Source organism: Natrix helvetica (assembly GCF_964273705.1).
Source record: "Natrix helvetica genome assembly, chromosome: 2".
Taxonomy (NCBI): domain Eukaryota; kingdom Metazoa; phylum Chordata; class Lepidosauria; order Squamata; family Natricidae; genus Natrix; species Natrix helvetica.
Window position 1 is genome coordinate 55625502 of NC_138552.1, and position 21582 is coordinate 55647083.

A 21582-nucleotide genomic window follows, 5' to 3' on the forward strand; every position below is an offset into this window, starting at 1 on the left:
GCCTTTGCATTATTGAACATAGGAAATATTCTCATTACATAGATTTTGCCAGTATTGAGAATATTTTAAAGCTAATAGGTTGCCCTAATACCCAATTATTCAATCCAGAATCTTTACAGTGAACAAAAAGCTAACACAAGAACAGGATTTGGAGAAACAGAGAATTCAGAATATGGAAGGTCACAAGAATGTATATTGTCTTTACATAAATTTAATTTATATAGTAAATATATTATTAGCAAGGCAGTGTTAGCAGAAATGGCTCCAGAAAACAATACGGGAGGTTGAAAACAAACAAAGGCATTCAGAAGGCTAAACTAGAGGTCAATGCTACATATTACGACAAAAATGGTAATGTCAACCTGCATGATCAGGTTACATTACTGTTGAGTGAGAAGAAGTAAAGATGCTATATTGTTTTGTTTCCTTGGAGTGAAGAAAAGATAAAGGTGGACCATATGCTGGAAATAAAGATGAAATTAGCCCTACGGATGACTCTAATGACATACTTAAACCAAGGTGTGGAGATGAGGACATTTCATTCACAACAATAATCAGAACTGTTAAAGTATGGTAATGTATGGTTGTGAAATCTGGACTCTGGAAAAAAAAGTGAGAGAAAGAAGATTGTTTCTTTTGAATTATGGTTCTGGAGGCCATTACTAAGAATAACTGAGACTATAAGAAGAATCAATCAATGAGGACAAATAAAATCTGATTACTCCATTGAATAGCAAATAGATAGAAGTAGAAAATAATTATCAAGCTTGACAAGATTGATGGAAATACAAGAAGACGACAACAATACATAAAAGGACAGAATCTTCCTCCTTCACAGGAATTTGCACTAGAAGACTTCCAAGGTCCCTTCCAGCCCTATGATTCTACGTGATTACTGGAATATCCTTGGAAGAGTGATTACTGGAATCAGCTGAAGATAGTAAGCATTTCACAATCTACTCATTGAGAGCCCAGTTGAGCAGCATGACTGTAACTGAATCCAGGGGTAGGCAAACCTTGGCTCTCCAGATTTTCTAATTAATTCCCATCCGGCACTGGCCAGTGTCTATGGGAGTTCAAACTGTGTGAGAGACTTCAACTTACTTAGCTCTGAAACAGGATCTGTGATCAATGTGGTGGAAATCTAATATGTGATTGGCGACATAAGCAAACTTCTGATATTCAACTCAATTTATGAAAGGCAAGATAGTACTTGGGCTTACTGGATTGTTTATTGTTGACCATTATATTAGCTATCAGCATCTTTAGGTGTATCTAATAGCCAGCAAAACAACAATTTGTAGCTGCTCTCAGAAAACCACTTTGATTTTTGTGAAGGAAAAATTAATTCAGTGGCAGCATGAAGAGATAAAATCGTTGCCAACGGAGAAAAAAAAGGTAGAAAAATAAATAAAGCTGATAAAATGTGACACTTGCAAGTGAAGATGTTGCAGAGTTTCCAAGTATTTATGGCAGTCTTAGTAATAAATGGAAAAGATTGAGAATACTCACATTCAAGCAATGGAAACTATGAATTTGTATAGAAGTCTATGTTTTTCATATGTAAACAATTTTGCAGAGACCATATGAATATGAATGAAACGGAGGGAAATAATAAAGAAATAAGCTCTCTAGTCCTATTGCATTTAATATTTCAATGAAAAATCCTGAAAAAAGCTATGGTACTATTTGTTAGGCTATACATACAGAATCTAATTAGAGTCAACTTTATATCAGATAGTATACACTTTATACAGAAATAAAAAAGGCCAAGAGATAATATGCATAGCTTTGTGCACAGGTCTCTTCTTGTAATGTTGCCTGTCCTTATAAGTTAAGTTTTCAATCTTGATAGCAAGGTGAGGCTTTTCTGGGAAGAAACATAAAACACTTTTGTTGTCTTCTGAATACTAATACATTGAGTAAAAATAAGAATTGCTGGGGAGAATATATGATTAGGATTATACAGTTCACCGTGCCTTGACTTTGTAAGCCAACATCAGGAACTACACATGTTCGTTACTTCAAACATCAGGTATTTTCTGGGGATTGATTTGAACTATATGGAATGATAATGCGGTTTGTTATTGGAGAATTACAATAACACAATTTGCTTTGTGTATGCATTTATGGTGCTCTTATATCAAGTTTACTCTGTAAACTCAATCTTAGCTAAAAGCTGACTTAGGGCTATCATATCTGGGCTGCATAAATCCATATAACAACTAGATGTGAACAAAAGCACTATGCTGCCATTTAGTAATCAGCTGTTCTTTTTTGCAATTCAGGTATAGGAGCCCTAGGTGAACAAATACTATATTAATAAGAGTACTCCAGGCAATCACCAAGCTGTTGGTTGTTATGATAAACATATGATGTTACTTAGCTTTAAGGCTAACTTATATATTAAAGAAGAGGGTTTAGGTATGTCCGCTTGATTAATAATTGAGATACAAAATATATAGTTTTAATAAACTATTTACTAATTGGCTGAATACAGTAACAACTGGCTGCCTAAATACTTAGCTAATTGAAGATTGTTGCTCAAAATATCCTGACTGAAATATAGTCCCAGAATATTTTGCGCTGTACAGATGAAAGATATGGTAACTATTTAAGTATATTGCCCATCAGCTGCTTTAGTGTAAATAAACTAAATTGGTGTCTGGAAATGCTGACAATCTAGTTGACTAATCATACACTGAAATTAAATCTGGACAAGATATTGTATGCTGCTGGACCTCACAATTTTCAAGTTCTGACAACGAAATAGATTATGAGGATTGGGAGACGAGATATTTGCAAAGCAGGTGATGAGATGGAGGATCCCCAGAGAAATGTGATGCAATTGTATCCTATAAAATAATGAAGAGAAAAATAATGGTAGGTCATTCCTTAATGTGAAGAATTATAATATATGTGAAATGTGCTCTGCTAAAAGCAAGGATCAAGGACATGATAGAACAATTTTTAATGTTTAAATTTTAATGTCTAATAATTGGAGGAGAGAGACTATTTGGTTAACTGGTTAAGGCAACAGTCTAGAAAGCAGATTATAAACTGTAGTCCCACTTTAGGCACAAGACCAACTGAGTGACCTTGGGCCAGTCATTCTCAGTCCTAGGAAGTAGGCAATGGTAAACCATAACAGAAAATATTGTGTAAAAAACTGCGGAGACTTGTCCAGGCAGTTGCCAGAGTCAGTACTGACTTGAAGGCAACTTGGGGTTTAATTGAGATCTGTGATTGTGTTTAAGCCTTGCTTAATGATTCCAACCTCCTTCTCTCCCTGATACAGTCATTAAATAAATACATGAATCATGAATTTATTGAAATGCACCCGGAGGCTACAGTTGGTCCAGAACGCAGCCGCACGGGTAATTATGGGGAGTACTAGGTACTCCCATGTGACACCGTTCCTGCGCGAGCTGCACTGGCTTCCTGTGGTCTATCGGGTGCGTTTCAAGGTTTTGATAACGATCTTCAAAGCGCTCCATGGCTCAGGACCTAGTTACTTGCGGGATCGTATTCTGCCCCATACATCCCTGCGACCAATCCGCTCGCACAGAGAGGGCCTCCTCCAGGTGCCGTCCACCAGACAGTGTCGAGGGGCGGCGCCTAGGAGTAGAGCCTTCTCTGTGGCGGGCCCAGCCCTGTGGAATGACCTCCCTCCGGATATTAGGAATACCTCTGACCTCCGCTCCTTTCGTATAAAGCTCAAGACCCACCTATTCCAAGTAGCTGGCCTGGCTCAACTTTGATCTAACTATATCGCTCCTGACGGGTTTTTATTTGGGTATTTTAATTGTATTCAATTATTTAGGGGTTTTTAAACATTGTATTTTATTGTTTTTATTCATTAGCCGACCTCCTCCTTGTACATGTTTTGGTATATGTTTTTGTAATATGTATGTCTTGTCTATATATTTATTTCATATGTTTTATTGTACGCTGCCCCGAGTCCTTTGGGAGAGGGTGCGGCTAAGAAATAAATTATTATTATTATTATTATTATTATTATTATTATTATTATTATTATTATTATTATTATTATTATTATTATTATTATTATTATTATTATTATTATTATTATTATTATTATTAAGCAGAGAATGCCTCCAGTGTGGAGGAGGGCCTGGGAGTCTTAGCACAGGCCCAGGCCCATTTGCCCTAGGCCTCCCCCACTTGCTGAGCATGGGCATGCTGAAAATAGTGTTCTAGAAGGCAGCCATGCAGCCTAGGGATGTGTGACCTGCCCTTCTTCTCCAACATGAAGACTGGAGATCTTCTAAAGATAAATGTGTGGTGGTTGTAGGGCATGTGGGGAATAGGCCCAAGACCTGCTGGGTCCTGGGGTGGTGGGATGGAGGTGATAGAGGGAGGGATATGTTGTAGTATCCTGCAGTTGGTCCTAAGGGTGAATGAACATGGGAGAACTGTAGCACCCATAACTTCAAAATGAGTTTGTAAATAGCATCTGTCATACACTAAGTGAATGGTCATTAAGGAGCACTACCTGTACTGCAGGTATAGATAGGGAAGTACCTCAGTTGCTGGAATGTCTATTTAGTGAAAATATCATAGCTCCATTTAGTTGGTAGAAGCAACATGGAATAAAATGCACAAAGCAATATATTATTTCCCCATTCTTTCGCTTCTGGGAGAACAATTTATATACCATGGTCTGTTGCATCCGTTTGCACTATAAATTGGCAGGAATAATCTGAGTGTTTGAATAGCAGCTGTACAAAGAAAGGGACTTTCAATTCCTGGAATGTTACTTGCTTTTGAGTTAAGTCCTTCCTTTAAACTGTCATCCAGAAATTCCCTCAGATTCAAAGTAGAGAGTAAACTTTGGATACTGCCTCTTGGCTATAATTTGGACTCCTGACTTCAAATTGATGGTACAGTCATATGTCTCACGAGGAGGCAACACAGTTGAAGCCCACCACTGCCTATTTTTTGAAATTTTTGAAGCCCACCCCTTCTTATTTTCCTAGTAAATAATTGTAAATCAAATTTATATGCATGAAACCTAGAGTGTCCCTGTTTTAGCTTGTGAAATTGATTGTCCATTGCTCTTTTGGCTAGATCATGAAATGCACTTCGAAATCTTTGCATGAAATCCTAGCAGTTCTTTGGTATGGAATCATTGCCTTTATTGATGTCAATGCTTTTTCAAGGAATTTTGGAAACAAACAATGCAAATTATAGTATATACTGTATACATCGTTGCAGAGGTCTATGGTAATGGCAGAGGAATCAATGGTATGCCCCATTTCGATCTGTGCTTTCATGAATAAAACAGACTCTCTCCAGTATTCCTGAACATACTATGGTTTATTAAAGTCTTCGATTTCTACAGCAAGCCTCTGGGCTTTTCTTCATCCTTCTCCCTGCCAGCTTTTCCTTTTAGTTAGCTACTTTATTATTTCCTAATACAGCCCAGCTCAAGAGTGTTATCTGTTTCTTTTAGAAGTGTTTTGTCAGCTCCAAGGTGAGCCACAGTAGCAGAATGTTTGATATACGAGCTATTGTTTAATATAAACCTTTGGTAGATGATAAGGATAAATGATTAACGTTCTTAACTAGAAATATGAATAATTGCAATAGCATAGCATATAACACTTGGAAGCCTTCTCTAGCATAGACTTGATTCCCAGAAAAGAAAGCTGCATGTATGTATGTATGTATGTATGTATGTATGTATGTATGTATGTATGTATGTATGTATATATATATATATATATATATATATATATATATATATATATATATATATATATATATATATATATATATATATATATATATATATATATATATATAATCAGAGAATATATCATATTCATTGTCATCTTTGATAAGGGGATGCTCCTGACAGTTAAAAAAAAGAACAAACAATTTTGTTCCGTATGCATGTTTGTCAATTGAATGTTGACATTTCTTGCATTGTCGCTTTACGTGTCTGTCTGTCTGTCTGTCTGCCTGTCTCTATCTATCTATCTTTGTACCTAAATGCTGTCATTCTTCTGTTTTGCTTTGTTCAACCAATTATTACAGTACTTTCTCCATTTCTGTGTTCACGCTTTCAAATTAACAACGTTACTGCTCCATTTGCTATAGCAAAATACCTTCTAAAAGGCACAAAGTGATAGTGAACGTTAATTATTCTTTCAAGTCTCATCTTTTCAGGAAATTTCTGACTTTCCTCCTGACAATTTTCTCTTTTAAAAGATGAAAGAAGGCACAAGAGGATCAGCCTTTCTTGACTTGATATTAATCAACAGGGAAGACTTGCTTGAGAAAATGGAAATGCAAAGAATTTTGGGAAAGCAACTGTGTAATGGAATTTTTTGGGGTTAAGAGAAAACATATGGAACTATAGTCAGGCAGATATCTTGGTTTTTAATATAGTGGATCTTAATAACCTGAGCCATGCCAAATAGGATCCAATGAGGAGAAGCTAATGAGAAAAGGAGCTCAAAACAAGTGGGAATTCCTAACAATATATTCAGGGTGTATTATTCCAAAATTGATTACCACAATAGATAATGCATTTTGTAAAAAAAAATACTGGAAAGACAATAATCAGAAAGATCATTCTTTCACACTTAGTAGCAATATAGGGAAGCCCAACTATTCTGGAAGATGATTCATTATAGAATGAAACAAATTTTAAAGTTTGACTTTTCTTTTTTGTTAGCTTTTTTTCCTGTTAAATAGCACTAAACCTTATACTCCCACAAAGCTCATCAACTTGGCTTCATAAATGAGAAAGAAGCCCTGGTGGTGCAGTGGTTAGAATGCAGTACTAAAATCAAATTCTGCCCAAAGCCTGAAGTTCGATTCTCACAGGGCTCAAGGTTGACTCAGTCTTTCATCCTCTTCCAATATCAGTAAAATGAGGACAAAGATAGTTGAGGCAATATGCTGACACTGTAAACCACCCAGAGTGCTATAAATCACTATGGAGCTGCTATATACTTCTATATAGCAAATATTTATATAAATATTTGAGTATCTCTATTACAAATGTAAATGCTATGTTATTTTAAAAGAATTATGTTAAAATATGGAATGAAATTAAAAAGGACATGCTCAGATAGGAGAAATTATAATTGTCACTGGTGGAGAAAATGTTTATGATAAAGATCAATATTTTTCTTGGAATGATGTTTCTGTTTCAGATAATACCTGCTTTGACAACTGATGTACCATTTAAACAATAACTAAGTTTATATGCCGAGGGAAAACCCAATAGTTAAATATAAAGTGTTACAAAATGCAAAGGAAAGAGGAGAATTAGGTCTACCTGCTCTGAAATTGTATTTTGCAGCTTATTCTTTGGGTTTGCAGGAAAGAATGAGTATTGTTGATTAAAGGTGTTTTATTAAGAGTTAGAAGAACACGAACTGAGATTTGGATGGCATGGATACTTGTGATATAATAAGGTCAAGGTTAATGTAAATTACAAAAATAATTGTGGTAGATGTGCCGTACTGAGAAAATTGAATAGATACAAACTCAGGCTGTGCGTGAAAGCATCTTCATGCTCTTAGCACAAGAAGCATTTTATAGACTACAAATAATATGCAAAGACAAACGGTTAACATGTTGCAAGATAGCATAATTTTGTCAAAGGTAATATAAAATAAAATCAAGAGAGCAACTGATGACAAAGGCATAGTTGTCAATGGTATTTTTTATTTAAAATTATAAAAATATTTTATAAAGATAAATTCATGGTATTGAACAATATGACAATTTGAAACAGAATTGTAAACAAATGGTTAGCATATAACTGCTAAAGTGTATAAACATTTATTGAAAATTGAAAAAGAACAGAATGTATAACAAACAAATGGGACAATGGGAAAATATATGGTTTAAAATATACAATTTATATTATATTATAATCTTAAAGAGATTTTTAAATAAAATAATGTGCCACTAGTATATGACATCAGAAAAATTATCTAGAATGTATAAAGGTTCTTTAAATTTACGTTGGAAATGCAAGCAAGAAAGATCATTTCTTGGGCTTGGTATAGAAGTAAAAAAGGTGGAAACTTTTGGGTTCATAAGTGCAATGATTCAGAGGATTTAAAATATTAATAGTCAGATAAAACCATACTTTTTTCTTTTGGGACTGATGAATAAATAATTTTTAAAAGTTGTGGAACACTGTTTTTATACAGGTGAAACTCAAAAAATTGAGATAGAATGATATTCTATCATTCAAAAGTTCATTTATTTCAGTAATGCAACTTAAAAGGTGAAACTAATATATGAAATAGACTCATTACATGCAAAGCAAGATAGTTCAAGCCGTGATTTGTCATAATTTTGATGATTATGCTTACAGTTTATGAAAACCCCAAATTCACAATCTCAGAAAATTAGAATATTGTGAAAAGGTGCAATATTCTAGGCTCAAAGTGTCTCACTCTAATCAGCTAATTGGGCCATAACACCTGCAAAGGGTTCCTGAGCCTTTAAATAGTCTCTCAGTCTGGTTCGGTAGGAATCACCATCATGGGAAAGACTGCTGACCTAACAGTTGTGCAGAAAACCATTATTGCCAGCCTCCATAACGAGGGAAAGCCTCAAAAGGTAATTGCAAAAGAAGTTGGATGTTCCCAAAGGGCTGTATCAAAGCACATTAATAGACAGTTATGTGGAAGGGAAAAGTGTGGAAGAAAAAGGTGCACAAGCAGCACAGATGACCGTAGCCTGGAGAGGATTGTCAGGAAAAGTCCTTTCAAAAGTGTTGGGGACTTTCACAAGGAGTGGACTGAGGCTGGAGTCAGTGCATTAAGAGCCACCACACACAGACGGATCCTGGACATGGGCTTCAAATGTTGTATTCCTCTTGTCAAGCCATTCCCAGAGTCTGAGTTGATTTGGGGAGCCATGTCATCTGCTGGTGTTGGTCCACTGTGCTTCATTATGTCCAGGGTCAACACAGCCATCTACCAAGAGATTTTGGAGCACTTCATGCTTCCTTCCGCAGACAAGCTTTATGGGGATGCTGACTTCACTTTCCAGCAGGACTTGGCACCTGCCCACTGCCAAAAGCACCAAAACCTGGTTCAATGACCATGGGTTTACTGTGCTTGATTAGCCAGCAAACTTGCCTGACCTGAACCCCATAGAGAATCTATGGGGCATTGCCAAGAGAAAGATGAGAGACATGAGACCGAACAATGCAGAAGAGCTGAAAGATGCTTCAGCATTGTTCAGCAGTGCCACAGGTTGATAGCTTCCATGCCACGCCGCATTGAGGCAGTGATTGCTGCAAAAGGGGCCCAAACCAAGTACTGAATACATATGCATGCTTATACTTTTCAGAGGTCCGATATTGTTCTATGTACAATCCTTGTTTTATTGATTGCATGTGATATTCTAATTTTCTGAGATTGTGGATTTGGGGTTTTCATTAGCTGTAAGCCATAATCATCACAATTATGACAAATCATGGCTTGAACTATCTTGCTTTGCATGTAATGAGTCTATCTCATATATTAGTTTCACCTTTTTATGTTGCATTACTGAAATAAATGAACTTTTGCATGATATTCTAATTTTTTTAGTTTCACCTGTATATGATAACTGGAACAAGATTAATGCCTATACAAAGATGGAAAGATTTAGCAATATTGTACCTATAGTCAAAGAATTGAATATCTACATTTACTGATGGTTGAGAATCTCTTATGGACTTTCTGCATTAAAGAGAAAAAAACAAACTTTATGGTTTGGTAATTAGACAGGACAGAACACATAAAGAAAAGAGTTGCGATATACACTGAGAGAGAGAGAGAGAGAGAGAGAGATATTTTAAAATATAATGAGGATGTCAGTTCATATTTATGCAGAAATATTAAAAATTCAAAAGGGTTCACAGCTTTAACATCTCTTTAGTAATCACGTGCACAAAGCAAAATATGACTTGGTGAATATAAGTACAAGTGATCTGATAAGCAGGAAATAAATATTCTCGTTGCTGTACAGTTTCCTTCACATTAGCTGAGATGAAAAATTTCTTTATTAACAGAATGGAGGATATTTTAATAAAAATAATACTGACCTTTCATAAATGTTCATCTTTAGAGTACATCTAATTAAAGAATTTAAGAATTGGGGTTTCTTTGCATTTATTAAATCAGAAAAAAATTATCCCTCTAAAATGAATGGATATGAAAGGTCTGTAAAGGTCATAAAATATTTTCTATAGGAACACTCCTTTTCCTGTCTCTTTTGATTAGAGAAAATGTCACGAGGTTAGTTGTAACCTACCTTTTCTGATACAACAGCAATTATTTTCAAACATAGCTCCAATAAAGTGAAAAGATCTTTTAATACTCTTTTTTTGTCTATATTGTTCTGCTGCTGATACAATAATATCTTCATGGCTTATGCCCGTGATGGCGAACCTATGGCACGCATTGCACAGGAGGCACGTGTAGCCATATTTGCTGACACGCCAGCCATCAGCTCTGGCATGCGTGCACGTGCCGGCCAGCTGATTTTCGGCCTTCTGGAGGGCCGGGGGAGGCCATTTTCGCCCTCCCCGGGCTTCAACAAAGCCTCTGGAGGGTGGAAAACAGGCACAATGGGACTGTTTTTACTCTCCCCAGGCTTCAGGAAAGCCTCTGGAAGCTGGAAATGAATCATTTCCGAACTTCCAGTTGGCCCGTTGGGGCTGTTTTTCGCCCTTCCCAGCCTCCAGAGGTTTTCCTGAAGCCTGGGGAGGGCGAAAAATGGCCCCAACGGGCCAACTAATAGTTCGGAAATGATCTGTTTCTGGCTGCTGGAGGAGGCCATTTTTGCTCTCCCCAGGCTTCATAAAATCCTCCGGAGCCTGGGGAGGGGTTGTGCGCACATGCGGGGGGGGGGGGTGTTTCGCACACGCATGTGGTGGGTGGGGGGAGGATTGAATGGGTGCAGACGCACGTGGTAGCGTACACATACATTTTTGGCACGCCATAAGAAAAAGGTTCACAATCACTGGCTTATACCAATCTCTTTTGTGCATAATCTCCCACATATATGGTCAAAATTAAACCCTTTGGTTGGTAAATAAATAAATAAATACGTATAAGATGCACCTTTTCCCTCAAAAAAGAGGCTGAAAATCTGGGGGTGTCTTATACACTGAATACAGCATTTTTTGCCTCCTGAAACTCCGCCCCCTTCACCAAAATGGCCGTTCATAGCCTTTAGTAGGCTTCCAGAGTGCTCCTTGGGGCTGGGAAAGGCAGAAATGAGTGAAACAAGGGCCATTTTTTTGCTGAATTTTGCCCCCCCCCCAGCCCCCAGGAGCACTCTATAAGCCTCCCAAAGGCTATGCATGCCCTTTTTGGACAAAAAACGAGTCCATTTTTGCAAAACATGAGCCATTTTGGGGGGGACACCCCCCCAGGAGCACTCTACAAGCCTCGTAATGGCTATTCATGCCCTTTTTTTGAAAAGAAATGGGGCCGCTTTTATGTAAAAAGGTCCATTTTTGGGAGATCTGCAGAGTGCAAAAACTTTTCTTTTTAATTTGCCTCTTCAAAATCTTAGTGTGTCTTATACTCCCATATGTCTTATACTCCGAAAAATACGGTAAGTAAATAAATAAATTCAATCACTGAATGCTGCTATAAAGGCACCTCAATAGCAATTAAAGAAACAAAAAAAATACGTTGTTTATCTTTTAAAAAAATCCCTCTAAATTCCATTTTGTAATCAAGGTAGAATGCACCATGCCAGCATCTTTATACTTACATAAATAGAAACTGTAATTATTCAGAAAGAGATAAATTATGACATCATGAAATTAATGACAAAAGATTTGCTTAATCCATAAATATTAATTTTAAGCAACAAATGGCCCTGGTGACAAATAGACCCTCCATATGTAGATGATAGCAATGAAGGCGTTATTGATTAATCTAAATATTATCATTTGCTAGGTAATTGCAATTTGGTAGAATGAATGCCAATGCTAAAGTTGTGATCTGCAAAACATAATATAATCTAAAGTATATCAATAAATGCAATATGAACACACACACCTGGTATAATTTCATATATTTTGAATACAATAAGGGTAATTAGTCTATAATATTAAATACGCAGATAAATTCTTAAATACTACACTATACTTTGTAAAAAAATAGGCCAAATTATTGCATACTACCAGCAAGATATGTGAGATCCAAACCAAAATCTAGAATTCACACATATTACAATTAGATAAGTATAGGTAATTCTTGACTTCGAATCAGTTGCTTAATTGTTCAAAGTAACTACAAAAAAAGTCTGCCCTCCATCCTTCCTTAAGATCTGTCCTTGAAATTATGACTGCTGCAACCTCCTTTGGTCACATGATCACATTTCAGAGGCTGGGCAATCAGCTTGCATTTATAAAAATGTGTTCATGTGTTTACACTTTGCAGCATTTGTTGATGTTTTCTGGCAAAAAAATTGCCAATGGATAAGATGATTTGGGCTTATAACCATTTGATTTGCTTAATAACCTTATGATTTGCTGAATGATCGTTGTAAAAATGGTCATACAATTGAGTTCAACCACTGTCAAGAATGCATAAGGGTATTTCAAATGAATGTTGGAAATGCAAATGTAAAGAAGTGACCTTTTATAATTTATGGTGGACATGTGTCAAAGTAAAAAAAAAATTGTAATAATATTCACTTCCTAATATAAAGGATGATATAAAGATAAAACCGGAAACTTTTCTTTTGGGTTTACTTATTTAGTGTATGGCAAATACATGGACTTATAGTAGTTTAAATGTTAATGTCCAGTCCACCCAGCCATTCTTTTGGGTTTAATGAAAAAAGACTTGAGGGAGAAAATGGAACTTTGATGCTATATATATAGAGCGCAGCAAGATTACTGGAAGGACTTTTTGATTCCTACAATGGACAAATGGCTGCAAAAGTTGATGGAGTTAGCCAGTGACGTGCAGTCAGGTGAGGCAAGTGAGGCACAGCCTCACCACTCTCATCATGAAAAAAAAAAGTAAAAGTAAAAAGCTGAGCTAGTTGCTGCCTCACCATGGATGACTCTGCTTAACCTCACTGGTGCTCTCCCTCCCCAAGTGTAGTGACTTCCTCCCCAGGCCCCATTCATTTCTCTCTCTCACACACACAGCTGGATAAAACTATATAAAAATCTAGCCCAGCTTCACTGATTACAAGTTTGAAAAGGCAACGTGGCTCCGCCTGCAATCAAACTACACTTGGGGAGGGAGAACACAAGCGAGCACTGAGGAGACCACAAGAGGACGCAGGAAGCCAGGCAAAGAACCATGCTGTAGTACACACACTTCCCCCCAGCCTCTTTCTTTTGGAAGGCTCGGCTCCCCTCCGGCTTCTCTGCCTCTCCTCTCACCCCAGCCTGCCAGCAGGAGGTGGTGGGTGGGCTTTATTGTGTTCCAGGCATTTCCCACCCAGACAGCAGGCTGCCTTTGCAATTGTGGAGGTGTTTGGGAAAGGCAGCAGGGGCAGCTTCACCAAGGCACCTGAGGACAGAACAAGAAGCAATGGGTGGAAACTAATCAAGGAGAGAAGCAACTTAGAACTGAGGAGAAACTTCCTGACAGTTAGAACAATTAATCAGTGGAACAGCTTGCCTCCAGAAGTTGTGAATGCCCCAACACTGGAAGTCTTTAAGAAGATGTTGGATAGCCATTTGTCTGGAACGGTATAGGGTTTCCTGCCTAGGCAGGGGGTTGGACTAGAAGACCTCCAAGGTCCCTTCCAACTCTACTATTGTATTGTATTGTATTGTATTGTATTGAATGGGGGGGGGGATGGCAGAGGAGCTGCTTTCAAGCCACTGGAAAAGATATCCAATCCAACTTTTGTGTGTGGGGGGGTTTGTTTGAGAGTGAGTGAGAGAGGGAAGGGGTAGGAGAGATAGTCCAATCCAACTTCTCTGTGTGTGTGTGTGTGTGTGTGTGTTTGAGAGAGGGGGAGGAAGGGAGAGAGGGAGGAAGGAGGGGAAGGAGAAGAAAGAAGGAGCCAAGGAGAAAAACAAATGCTGTTGCTTTAAATTGGAACTGAGCACGCCTGGCTGTGGAATTCTGGGAGTTGAAGTCCACAAGTCTAAAAATATTTGAAACTCAGCACTGTGTCAGTGCCTCACCAGTCATAAACCTCACCGCACGTCACTGGAGTTAGCAGAGATGGCTAAACTGAGTGCTTTGGTTAAAGGGGGAAAAAAACCACCATTACTTTTGTTTCTATTTGGAAACTGCTTCTGAACTTTGTGCTTGAGGTAGAAAAAATGAAACTTTGATTTTGGGTTTTACCGATTATATAGGTTTGTTGTTATAGTAATGGCTAGTTTACACTAGCCATTTTTCAAAGAAGAACGTTGAGATTTGAAGTTATCTATTGAGATTCTCAGTCATACAAGTCATGGTTGTCCCAAAGCTGTTTTTTCAAGAGACAACAGTTGCCCCTTGAAAAACCACCTTTTGGAGGTTTGATGTTATTATCTTATTCCACTGCACCACAGGGAGTCAGAAGCCAATGCCTTTTCTTTCTTTTTTCCCTTTTTTTCCTACACTTTTCACTTCCCTTTTCCCTCCCCTATTTTCCCTACTATTTTCTTTTGTATTTTATATTATAAACTAATAAAAAAATAAAATAAAATAGAATCAAGTCCTGTGGTGACTTTACTTACAATTGCAATGACTTACAACCAAAATTCTAGAATCAATTGTGGTCATAAGTCAAGGACTACTTGTAAAGTAAATAAATATGTTGTTTCAAATATAACAGTTTCACCCAGGGCAATAAACGAACAATGGAATAATAAAAATTCAGGCTCAAATGGAAATTACTGCATATACTATATAGATACAGAAATGATCTATTGTACAATCAAATAATAGAGTCTCCTATTTATAATAGTTCCGGCATTTAAATCTTATGTCTCTTTCTCCTGCACTTAGATGGCCATGGATTGTTTTGCTGCTTGTTTCTCAGCCTTGGATATGGAGGTCAGCACCACGTTTTGATGAAAGTCTTGTCTCATCTCAAGCTCTTTGCTCCTGACTTGATAGCTTTGGCCGTGAACATAGAAAACAAACTATAAATCATCTGTGAGCTCACTTTCTTTGCTTAGATGAAGTATACATTTAAGTTCTGTTTTAAAAAGTATTCTGACTAGAAATAGATGATTGCAAGTCTTTTTTTAAAAAGTCTATTTTATGAAAATATGTTTGAAAATTAAAAATCTTATCATCTTCGTTAACATTATTCAAATCTTTTAAGATCAAAGAAAGAGGGGGAGGAAAAAATGCACAAATGCTGAACTTCTAAATATATTTTTCTGGAAATAAATTCCACTGAATTCAGTGACATTAAATCCAGTGCAAATGCATTTGGGATTTGCCTTAAAGGCAAGTTAAAAGCAGATCACATATTAGCAAAAGTGATCTAATCCCCTGTTCATAATAGTATGATATAATTTACGGTGTGAGAAGTGCTTATTTTCATTCTTTTTACAGGGGTACAGAATATATTTCTGAAATAATTTAGATCATGATTATTTACTTACTACAAGCATTTTTATACTGTTTGAGGGGGGGGGGGGATGGTGAAAAAGGGGCCATTAAAAGAAAAAAAATCAGCATGAGTTATTGGTTAGGAAGGGCTAAATGTAAAAAGATGCCTAAAGCATATCAGTGTTGAGGCATGAGAGTGGAAGTAATCCCAGACTATAAGTACTACTGTAGAGATGACCCACCTCTGTTTCACTGATAATAGCAATTCACAAACTTCAAAGAGAGCCAGAGCATCTCTTCAGACCTTGGTTGTAGGTATTTGGATAGAACATGATGAGATAAGAACTTTGTTACGCCAGAGAGCAGCATTTTGTAAACAAGGGACAACAATAATGAACTTCAATTCTTCAAAAAGAGTAGCCAAAATTATATTAACTCAGAAAGGCAGTAAAAATGAAGGCCATAATTTGAATCTTAGAACTGGAGATATAAGGGGTAGTTTTTCTGTATCCATAGATAGCTTCATTGTACATATGGATTCCTATTTTTTATGTAATAAAGGTAGTCCAGCTGCCATGTATGATTGAATCTAATTCTCAGACTGGTGTTTTAATATAGTCTGGACATTAATAACAGCAAACATCTGCCAACAGTGGAATTTTGGAATTTGTCTCATAAAGAAGGTTCTAAAGACCAAATCAAAAGCAACTTTTGATTGGCTTTTGAATTTGTGTTCCATATACATTTGCCTGCTAAATGCAGCAGATTAGGTCCTCATTCCCTAAAGCCAGTTTGCTCAAACCTTCTAGCATAAATACCTTGGATATAATTCGCTGATTATATTTAGAAGGCTTATAACTCTACAGCTAGTTCTTTGCCAATTTTCAACAAAAAATACCGATTGTGAAAGCTGGGTTTATTTAATTGTAAGATTCACTTAATAATCACATGATTTCCTTAATGACACTGTTAACTTTGTTGTAAAATTGAGTCCGACTTGACTTATGACTGCAATGACTGTTGATATAAATTCTGGTCCCAATTCAGTAGTGTGATTCAAAAATTTTTTACTACCAGTTCTGTTGGTGTGGCTTTGTGGACGTGGCTTTGTGGATGTGGCAGGGGAAGGATACTGCAAAATCCCCATTCCCACTAACCTGCTTTCCAGCTCCGTTCTTCCTTCTCCTGTTTAAGAGCAACAAAAGAAGATCAGCTGGGAGGCAGCAGGGGTGGGGCTAGCCTATTTGCCGGTCCTCCGAACTATTCAAAATGTCTGCTACTAGTTCTCCAGAACCTGTCAGAACTGGCTGAATATCACCTCTGTCCCAATTATGGTTATGAGTTGAGGATTGCCTGTATTATAATTTTATCAGTTCATTTCTGCCTCTTTTAGAAAATAAATCAGGCTTTCTAAAAGTGTGTTCCTAGGTCCCCTGAATTTCCCACAAGACCTGCTCTGGGGTCTGCAAAATCAAAATTGTTTGCAGTCAATGTTGAAAAATAATACAATATTAAAATCCATCAAACAATCATGAGTCGGGGTAATAGCAACAACTGCCTTCATTTTCAGAGTTTCTTATTTGCCAAATATAGACTCTGTTGATGGGTAAAGATAGAAGTACAGATTCTATTCTTTATCCAGCTGATTTTATGTCTGTATTATTTATTAATTCTTGGAGCATAGATTCCTGCATAATGCCATTGCCCTCTGTCAAATACCGAGCTGGCCTACCTAGAATCATTTATCAAAGATAACTGGATGCTTAGCTTCTGCTGTGAAGAGGACTTTTATGATGGATGTTTTGTACTTTAACTTGGCTTTTGGTTTATCACTACACAAACCAATGCTAATTAAATATCAACAATAATTTATAGAAACCCTAGATAAGAGGAAAGGGAAGTGAACATAGGTGGGGAGGTGGTATAAGAATCCAGGTGAGACAAAAAAACTGTGATATGCACAACATAAAGAGCTGTTTCATAAGCAAGGGATAGACAGAAGAAAGCTTTAAGGCTAATGAAAGAGAATTCAAAAGTCTGTAAACTCAAGAAGGTGGGATAAAAATGCTCACAATTTGGACCTTGGGGTTAAGAAGACAGAAAGAGAGACAGAAAGCACATAGTTATGAGATTTATTTATGGAATTATGATGATCCCATAAATTAAATGAAACTGTGCACTGAACATCTTCTTTAGAACTGTAGCAATAATAACACTTACATCATCATGAAGACAAGAAGACTTATCTATCTCAAATTGTTTCTGCAAGTTTATTACTCTGGGTTTGGAAAACTATTTTTTCAGCGCACAAGCATTAATAGAGTATTGGATTATTTTCATTGATTAAATGGAGGCAGCAAAGTAAGTGTTTTAGCTTTATTTACATTGTAAGTAGAAGTACTTACGTTTACTTATTTATATTGACACAAGGTCAATCAGCAATCAGACTCCTAGATGTTGAGTTGAGTGGTCTATAACTATCTCTCTTCCTTCTACCTCTAAGATTCTGTTCTATATGTAATATCATAAATAACCCCATTTAATCTATGTCAACATACGAAAAAGTTTTTGCATCAGAATTTAAAAACAATAGCATTAATGGCAATTATGTTTATTAACCTTAGTAATTGGTTTACTATTTCTTTAAATTTATTTCTGTCTTATCTTCCATTTCATAACAAATAGCAGAAAATAGAAAGTAACAGCATAGAATGATAGAAATATTTATTATGAAAAGGATATGTCATTGCTACTTTTAGTATACACTCAAAGTATATACCGTATTTCCCTGAAAATAAGACAGGGTGTTATTTTCCTTTGACCCCTGAAATTAGGGGTTGGCCTTAATTTCAAGGAGGTCTTATTATTTTTCAGGTGCATGAGGCAGCAAGCCACTGGCCCCACCCTCTCTGTCCCACCACCTGCTTGCCTGCGGCTGCAATAACCCAACTTCTCCTTGCACCCTGGCCTTCGCCTGCCCTGCTGGCTGGCCTTGCTGCTGGCTGGTCGCTCTGGCTGGCCTTGCTGCTGGCTGGTCGCTAAACAGCTGATTGTGCTGCTACGGCCTCCTGGGGACTCTTCGCCCTCCTAGCAGAACTGCTTCTCTATGAGGCCTCAGGAGACACAGCATGCAAACAAAACAAAGCACCACGAGTCCAGGCGTCCTTTCCGTTTGTTCCCCATTCCTCTCTCACCCCTTTTCCCCTGGGGAACTGTGCAGAGAATTCTGCCAGAGCCCAGAATTTTATAGCAGAAAAGGTGGGAGGGAATTTCAAAGGCCCTGGAAAAAAAAGAGCAAAGCTCTTATGTTTGCTGTCTGAAGCGGGTGCCGAGGCCAATCCTGCAAGAAGCAATCTGCTCCTCCTCCCCTGTGTGTGTGTCAGACAGAGAGAGCACACTGCCACCAGCTATGGTGATCTCTCTCTCTCTCTCTCTCTCTCTCTCTCTCTCTCTCTCTCTCTCTCTCTCACACACACACACACACACACACACACCATCCTTTCCTTGGGAGCTCTGCAGATGCATGGATTGCAAAGCTGAAGGCTTCAGATTGAGCATTTTGGGGATGTGTGTCTGCGCTGAAATCCCAAGGAAAGAATGATTACCAGGAAATAAAGGGCCCCACTTCAAGCCTTCAATGTGAATATGCAGGTGAGAAGTGACCTCCTGTAGGCATGGAAATCCATACACCTGGGACATCGGAAGAAGCCCTGCGAGGAGACACCCCTGCCAATATGCAGGAAATCTCCCCCCTTCCTATCTGCAGATCGTCCTTTCAAAGAGGAGTTTCACCAGGACGAAGAGGTGGCTGGAGGTGGCGTTTGTGTTGCCTTCATCTTGGTGAAACTCCTCTTTGAAAGGATGATCTGCAGATGGGGAGGGGGAGATTTCCTGCACATCAGCAGTGGCGTCTCCTCACAGGGCTTCTTCTGATGTCCCAGGTGTGATTTCCTGTTCTGTGGAAGGAATTGCCTGCTGTGACTGTCACTATTAGATAAGGAGGGTGTGAGGCATGTGGGTTGCGTTGCTTGACCTCTGGCTTCTTTTGCAGCCGCAATTGGCTGCAAAAGCGAGACCGGCGCTTGCTGGAGGCAGAGGCCTGAGCGGCACCCGCAAATCAGCTGTTTTGTGAATGGAACAGCTCAGCTGATTCCATTAAGGGGCCAAGAAGCCCTGCGGTGACTGGGGATGGGAAGGGCTGCCTCCTGTTCTGGCTATATTCACCACTTCACTAGGGCTTATTTTGGGGGGAGGGCTTATATTTTTGCCCACCCCGACAATCTAGCATGGCCTTATTTTCAGGACGTGTCTTATTTTCGGGGAAACACGATACATAGTATGCTAATATAATTAATGAAATGATTATATTTTGACATGTGTTTGCAGATCAAACATGCCTTTTCATTCCAGTGTTATCATTGGTGAGATTTGTGGCAATGATCCTAGATTTTATATGATATTCTTTTGACACACTATTTGGGAAAGAGAAATTGTTTCAATTAATTCACATTTATAGTATATACATGATGGTAGAAAATGAAAACTTATTTAGTAAAGAGGTAATTCCCTAAAGCCGTGAGGGTGAACCTATGGCATATGTGCTGTAAGTGGCACACAGAGCCATCTCTCTGGGCACGCCAGCTGTCGCCTGTTGCTCTTCCGGGTTCTGGCATGAACATCCGTGCTGGCCAGCTGGTCTTCGCATGTGCAGGAGTGCTGGAAACCAGAAGAGCACCTCCCTGGTGTGCATGTGTATGCGGCAGGGGTGGGTTCCGGCAGCTGCTACTGCCGGTTCAGTCCTGGCCATGCAGTGCATGTGTTTGATGCGTGCTGTGTGTGCAATACTATAAAAATGCTTCTGTGCATGCACAGAAGCCAAAAACAAGATGGCGGCGCCTACAGTGCCACTGCGAGAACCAGTTCGGAGACATGGCAGGCCTGGGTCGCTACCGGTTCCAACGACCCAGGCCGTCAAACCAATGCCGATTTGGCTGAACTGGTCTAAACCGGTAGGAACCCACCACTGGTATGCGGGAAACTGAGCTTCCTGTTTCCAGCGCACACGTGCACACTTGCCAGCTGGTCTTCATGTGCACATGCATGCCAGAAACTGGAAGACCAAGTGACCAGTGCGCATGCGCAAGCCCGAAACCGGAAGCTCAACTTCCTGGCACTTGGTGCCGAAAAGGTTCACCAACACTGCCCTAGAGAAAATAAGAATTACCAATTATAAGGGATCTTATTATTATAAGACTAGTCAAGGACATATACAGCATGTGCATATGTGCATATGTGCATACATACACATTCACAGACAAGATAGTTGCAATAATATGAATAATTATAGTGCTATAATACATATTTTATGTTAAAAGAAACAAGACATGGAAGATGCTCTTTAAATGTATTGGCCGTTCAGACTGAAAAAACACCAATAACTTTTACTGCGAACAGCAAATTGTTCCTTTTCATATATAAAATGTATTTTAAATATATAAGTATTGGGAACTTAGCAAATGATTCAAATTTCTCTGTTTTCATTTTTAATGTAATTTCTAATATTTCAGCTTCAAAGTACATAATAGGCATTAAAGTAATTTATAGACAAAGTAATATGATCTATATTTGAGAGTGATGTTTTGCTGTCAATTGAAATGGCTAAATTGGCACTATTTCAGGTTAAGAGATATTGAAATAATCATGAAAGAGCTTCCTTATCCAAGAGCCAATGGCACAACCTTTCTGGACAATTCAAATCCTTTCTGGGCAGTTGTTTTTGATAGTATTTAAAATTCAGATTTGAGCATGAAATGCAACAAAGAAATTTGCTATTTTTCTGCATGCCAATCTTTTCAATGATTACTGCAGTCCTGACAAATCAGTTTAGTTATACTAGTGGGTTACTGAACGAAAACTCAAATAAGAATGACCCAACTGCATTGTTGAAGCTATTGTTCCTTAATATTTCTCTCATTTGTTCATTCTACAGTCTTTCTTTCAGGCATTTAAGGCAGCAAGAATACCACTCTCTTTATCCAACTTTCTCCAT

General features: G+C 38.1%; 1 protein-coding gene across 1 annotated transcript in view; it reads right to left on the reverse strand.

Annotated features, from left to right (window-relative positions):
* Positions 1 to 21582, reverse strand: part of DTWD2 (DTW domain containing 2) — an 83944-nt gene that overhangs the window by 16543 nt on the left and 45819 nt on the right. The gene's annotated exons all lie outside the window — the stretch shown is intronic.